The following is a 7,232-nucleotide window of genomic DNA, read 5'->3' as shown; positions in this document are numbered from 1 at the left end:
TTTATTTGAACCTTCATGAGGTTCATGATTTTATTTTATTTTTTATTTTATGATCTACTTTTGTTTATATCCAAATAATATTGTATGATTGGATATTGAGACACCTTTTATATGTCTATTTGTGCTCTCAATCAATCATGTTTCATGGTGGATAATTTGTAAATTTTTTAAATCATTTAACATTTTATTTTCTTTCACTTTTTTGAAATCTTTTAGGTTTTATGTTTTAGACTCTTGTGGCACCTTATCTTCATGATACATGCATATGTGTTCACTTGGTCTTCTTTAATGTGAGTTGTGTTTAGGATATTCTATGCTTACTCACATTTCTTTGTCATGTTCATAAATTGCACATTTTCTATATGGCATTTTGATAGGAAGAGCAATCCATATATCTTTTTTTTTTGTTTTATACTCACCTATGCTTTATGATAGGGGAGCTTTCGCTCTCTTATTCTTTTGTTTTCCCCATTTTGATGTTGCCAAAAGGGGAGAAACAAGTGGATTGTAAGTATATTTTAAGAGTATTGTGCTTTATTGTATATCTTATATACTCTTTGTGTAGTTTGTTTGTCATCATCAAAAATGTGGGGATTGTTAGGTCTCATGTTATAAGCCTACATCTTTTAATCTTGTTTTGATAATTACAAACAATTTCTAATATTGTTTGTTTAGTGTTTATGTTTTTATTAGGTATTCAAGACAAACAATATGTTTGGAGGATGGATGGACTAGAGCTTTCACGATCATATCCATTGGAGGATGGAAGAAAATAGTGGAATGAAGCCTATGCATACTAGTCAAGATCTAAGTTCAAGTTTCTTCCATGTTTACCATGACAAGCTAGAATGAAGATCAATCAAGCTTGGGTAAATTAGTTTAAGGTTTATATAATGTGTGTTAATTCTATAAGCTCAAATATACAGACACATTACATTTGTGAATTTTCATGAAAATAAGTATTTTTATACAAAATACATTCAAATATGTTTTGGACTATACAAACCTTGTTTACATCTTTCATTATGTCCATAAAAACATTACACAAGTTTTCAGAACTTGATTTGAGCTAAAATGTTAAAATCAACATATTTGAAAAAAAACATGTATTTTTGCACTTTTGAATATTTCTGAGTTTTCACAAATGGTAAGAGCAATTTGAAAAATTCTTTTTCCAACATGTTCATATTCATAATTATAAACTTTTCCCAAAGTTTTATATTTTTTAGAATTTATTTACTATTTTTATAGAGCCGTGAAACTCAATTTAAAAATTAATTCAGGCTGATATTCTGTTATCAGTCGATTGGTTAGTCGACTGATGACATCAGTCGACTGATCAGTCGACTGACGAAAGTGCTTGCAATCATCAAATAGTTTTTATTTTATTTCGGTCGATTGACCAGTCGACTGATGATCCATCAGTCGACTGATGAAGATCACCAGTCGACTGATGAGCTGGAAAATGAATACAACGATCAGCTCATCAGTTGACTGATACATCCCGTCAGTCGACTGACCAGCTCCAATGGCTATATTTCTAGCCTTTGTTATTTTAGCGTTTTTTTTTTGTTTTTCTTAGGTTTTGAGCTTTGGTTTTTAATCCTATATATACCCTTCACTATTTCAGTTCTGAGTAAGTTTTCCAAGAGAGTTTTTAACAAGAGTTTTAAGTGTTTAAAAGTTTATTTCTCAAGTTTAAGTTTGGAGTTTGAATTTACAAAGAGGAGGCTTGCATTTTCAATTGATGAAGTCATCCTCAATCTTCTTCATCCTCTTTGTGTTTATAGAGAAGTTTTTCTAACTCTTTTCTCTAGCAATTTTATTATTGATTTTCATATTCTTATTATTGCTAGTTTGTTAATTGAGTTAGATTTTATTTATACTCATTTTATCACACACACCCTATTTGAGTTTGTAGCATTTCATACATCATATATTTGGTTGTGGGATTATGATTTAGTGAGATTGAGCTTACATTGAGTTCTCACCTATTGTAGAGAACATTTGATTGAAATTGAGCCTAATTGTGAGTTGCACATTGTATTACACTTGTACACCGAGAGAAGTGTGTGGCGAGAGACGAGGTCGTCCCAATAGGAGTGGGGTAGGTGGTAATGCCTAGAGGTAGGTTGTAATTCCTAACACTTGAGGGAGATACGGGTTAGAGACCAACACTTAGAGGGTGTAAAGTGTAATTGCAAGTGTACGTATAAGCTGTAAAGTTTTCGGTGAACTAGAAAACCGAGTGTGAGGTGTAAACGTTTTTCGGGTGAGCGTAGAAAACCCGGTTGTGATAGTGGATATCTCCTCGAGGTGAGGAGCGGAGACGTAGGTCGTGGGGACCGAACTCCGTGATCATATCTTGTGTTTGCGTTTATCTTTTGTGAACTATCACTTGTATTTGTTTACTCTTGTTCATATATCCTTGCATATATCAAATTGATTATCAAGATTGTTAAGATATATTTGTTAATAACTTTTAATCGGCATTAATATCTAATAAGATTAGCAATAACCCTATTCACCCCGCCTCTAGGGTACTTTCAATTGGTATCAGGGTTTCGTGCTCCTTGATTTAAGGTTTAACCGCCTTGAGTTAACGGTCCAAGCTTTAATATTGTTGCAAATCTTGTTTTGATATTATTCACTTGCTCATATATTATGGATATGTTTGGTGTAGGCTACGATTTAAATATTGCTCCTAGATATAGTAACTTCCCTTATGAACAATGGTGTTATAGATTCAAAATTTTTGTTAAATCTAGAAACTTAGATTTATGGGAAGTTATTGACAATACTTATATTGTGCCCACTTCGGAGAAATCCAAGTGGAGCAAACATGACAAGAAAATGTTTACTATGAACAAGTTAGTGTTAGAATTTATGCATAATGCTTTAGGTCCATGTATTTCTAACGAACTTGCTCATTTTGATAGTGCTTATACAATTTGGAAATTATTTGAAGCACATCAAGGGAATTTTTAGAGGTGATCCGACGATCTTTGGCGGTTTCCTCTTCAAGTTCACAAGGAGCCTCATCATGCACACGGCCACTAGGCGATAGCCCTAGTGAGGTGTGCGTGTCTGATAACGAAAACGATCTTACTATTGATGAACTCGCACATGGCTATGAATTATTGATGCATGATTATAAAAAATTACAATATAGCTATATTAACTTAAAAAGCAAGCATGTCGAAATAAAATCCTCTCATGAAGCATTAGCTACTAAGTTTGATATCATTGCTAATGAAAATGTTAATCTTAAAGAAAGCAATGAAAAATTAAAATTGGAAAATACTAGTTTGCTTCATGAAAAATGTGATGCCATATTAGAAGTTGAGAACATTAGAAAATAGTTTAATTCTTTTAAAAATGATCATATATGTTCCACTTCTAATAACAATGCGTATATGAAAAATGATGAGTTGAATCATGTTAAAAATAGAATATCTAATTTAGATTCAACATTAAAAACTTGCATTGTTAATAACAACAAGCTTATGGACTTGTGTGCAAAGTCCCACAAAAATATTTCCAAGAAGCATATTCACTATGCACACAAGTATAACAAAATTTACAAATGTTCAATTTGCGACCGTAAAGGCAATATTGCTAAATTTTGTTATAATGCACAAAAACCTAACAAGTCTAATCATGTTTGTGCATACCATCAAGTTTCTCCATCTCATACACATGCACACACACATAGTGATAACCATAAACATGCTCATGTGTGTAAGTGTGAATATTGTGGTCGTTTTGGTCATTTGGCCAAGTATTGTTTTGATTTAAAAAGAAATTCACTTTTGCCAAATATTTCTAAAGAACCACATGTGTTTAAGTGTAATATTTGTGGTAGATTTGGACATCTTGCAAAATATTGTTATGATTTGAAAAAAATCTTCTAAGTTACAAAATGTTCCAAAAAGACGATTGTTTAAAAATATTTCGTATTTGTAAAAAGCTTCAAATAATTTACTTTTGTTTGCAAATGTTCCACGTGCTTATCCACATGGTCAACATAAACAAATACATCCTCTGCATTACACTTATTGTAATCAAATGAGTCATTTGTATAATTATTGCTATGATCGGATCCGTGTACAAAATATACCCAAAAGGGATCATAACCCTAGGGCTTTAAGCTTTAATGATAGGGGTCATGTCCCTAGCCTCTTAGGTACCAAGACTAATTGGGTACCAAAACACGTTTAATTCTTTAAGAACAAATTTTTTAGCTTTTTAATTTTTCATGTTCATAAAGATGATTTTTATTTAATTTTTATAAACAATGTGAAAACAATTTTATATTTGGTATTTGATTTGAAAAGTTATCATTCATATTTTTTTCATGATTCTCTTTCTTTATATTTGGTATTTGATTTGAAAAGTTATCATTCATATTTTTTTCATGATTCTCTTTCATAGATTTTCATGTTTTCATTGATTTGAAAAGTTATCATTCATATTTTTTTCATGATTCTCTTTCATAGATTTTCATGTTTTCATCCTTCATGAATTGATACAATTTCTATCAAGATGATTTTTTATGCTAAAAGATTAATTTTGTTATTATACCTTGTTTTCAAATTTTTATGTTTAAACTATGTGTTTATGTTTATAGGATCATTATGAAACACTCTTATGATGATATTTATGTGTTTGAGCTTCCGGATCATCTATTTGTGGTTTATAATGTATTTCTTATATGGTTTGATCAAGTTTTACAAAAACGATTTCTTCTTTTGATCAAACACTTTTTAGATATATACTTTGTTTTGTATTTGCATATGAGAGGGTTATATGTTTGAGCAACCCCCGGGAGGTTTACCGGATGCTAAAATCTTTATTTGGGTTAAAACTTGTTTCAAGAGCTTGTTATGCTCACCTCTCTTGTTTTTGTCAAAAATGATACAATATATACACTTTGAATTTCTTTTAGTATCACTTGAGGCTTTTATTGGAACCTTCATGAGGTTCAAGATTTTTTTTTAATTTCATGATCTATTTTTGTTTTTATCCAAATAATATTGTATGATTGGATATTGAGACACCTTTTATATGTCTATTTGTGCTCTCAATCAATCATGTTTCATGGTGGATAATTTGTAAATTTTTTAAATCATTTAACATTTGATTTTCTTTCACTTTTTTGAAATCTTTTAGGTTTTATGTTTTAGACTCTTGTGGCACCTTATCTTCATGATACATGCATATGTGTTCACTTGGTCTTCTTTAATGTGAGTTGTGTTTAGGATATTCTATGCTTACTCACATTTCTTTGTCATGTTCATAAATTGCACATTTTCTATATGGCATTTTGATAGGGGGAGCAATCCCTATATCTTTTTTTTGTTGTTTTATACTCACCTATGCTTTATGATAGGGGGGAGCTTTCGCTCTCTTATTCTTTTGTTTTCCCCATTTTGATGTTGCCAAAAAAGGAGAAACAAGTGGATTGTGAGTATATTTTAAGAATATTGTGCTTTATTGTATATCCTATATACTCTTTGTGTAGTTTGTTTGTCATCATAAAAAATGGGGGGATTGTTAGGTCTCATGTTATAAGCCTACATCTTCTAATCTTGTTTTGATAATTACAAACAATTCCTAATATTGTTTGTCTAGTGTTTATGTTTTTATTACGTATTGAAGACAAACAATATGTTTGGAGGATGGATGGACTAGAGCTTTCACGATCATATCCATTGGAGGATGGAAGGAAATAGTAGAATGAAGCCTATGCATACTAGTCAAGATCTAAGTTCAAGCTTCTTCCATGTTTACCAAGACAAGCTGCAATGAAGATCTATCTAGCTTGGGTAAATTAGCTTAAGGTTTATATAATGTGTGTTAATTCTATAAGCTCAAATATACAGACACATTACATTTGTGAATTTTCATAAAAATAAGTATTTTTATACAAAATACATTCAAATATGTTTTGGACTATACAAACCTTGTTTACATCTTTCATTATGTCCATAAAAACATTACACAATTTTTCAGAACTTGATTTGAGCTAAAATGTCAAAATCAACATATTTGAAAAAACATGTATTTTTGCACTTTTGAATATTTCTGAGTTTTCACAAATGGTAAGAGCAATTTGAAAAATTCTTTTTCGAACATGTTCATATTCATGATTATAAACTTTTTCCAAAGTTTTACATTATTTGGAATTTATTTGCTATTTTTTATAGAGCCTTGAAACTCATTTCAAAAATTAATTCATACTGATATTCTGTTATCAGTCAACTGATGACATCAGTCGACTGATGAAAGTGCCTGGAATCATCAAATAGTTTTTGTTTTGTTTTAGTCGACTGACCAGTCGACTGATGATCCATCAGTCGATTGATAAAGATCGTCAGTCGATTGATGAGCTGGAAAATGAATACAACGGTCAGCTCATCAGTCGACTGATGCATCCCGTCAGTCGACTGACCAGCTCCAACGACTATATTTCAAGCCTTTGTTATTTTATCATTTTTGTTGGTTTTCTTGGGTTTTGAGCTTTGGTTTTTCATCCTTTATATACCCTCACTATTTCAGTTCTGAGTAAGTTTTTCAAGAGGATTTTTAACAAGAGTTTTAAGTGTTTAAAAGTTTGTTTCTCAAGTTTAAGTTTAGAGTTTAAGTTTACAAAGAGGAGGCTTGTATTTTCAATTGAGGAAGTCATCCTCAATCTTCTTCATCCTCTTTGTATTTATAGAGAAGTTTTTCTAACTCTTTTTTCTAGTAATTTTATTATTGATTTTCATATTCTTATTATTGGTAGTTTGCTAATTGAGTTAGATTTTATTTATACTCATTTTATCACACACACCCAGCATTTCATACATCATATATTGTGTTGTGCGATTGTGATTTAGTGAGATTGAGCTTACATTGAATTCTCACCTATTGTAGAGAACATTTTATTGAAATTGAGCCTAATTGTGAGTTACACATTGTATTACACTTGTACACCGAGAGAAGTGTGTGGTGAGAGATGGGGTCGTCCCAAGGGGAGTGGGGTAAGTGGTAATGCCTAGAGGTAGGTTGTAATTCCTAACACCTGAGGGAGACACATGCTAGAGACCAACACTTAGAGGGTGTAAAGTGTAATGGCAAGTGTGTAAATTGTAAAGTTTTCAGTGAACTAGAAAACCGAGTGTGAGGTGTAAACGTTATTCGGGTGAGCGTAGAAAACCCGGTTGTGATAGTGAAGATCTCTTCGAGGT

Source organism: Asparagus officinalis, chromosome 6, assembly GCF_001876935.1.
Source record: "Asparagus officinalis chromosome 6, Aspof.V1, whole genome shotgun sequence".
Lineage (NCBI taxonomy): Eukaryota > Viridiplantae > Streptophyta > Magnoliopsida > Asparagales > Asparagaceae > Asparagus > Asparagus officinalis.
This window is presented reverse-complemented; position numbering follows the sequence as displayed.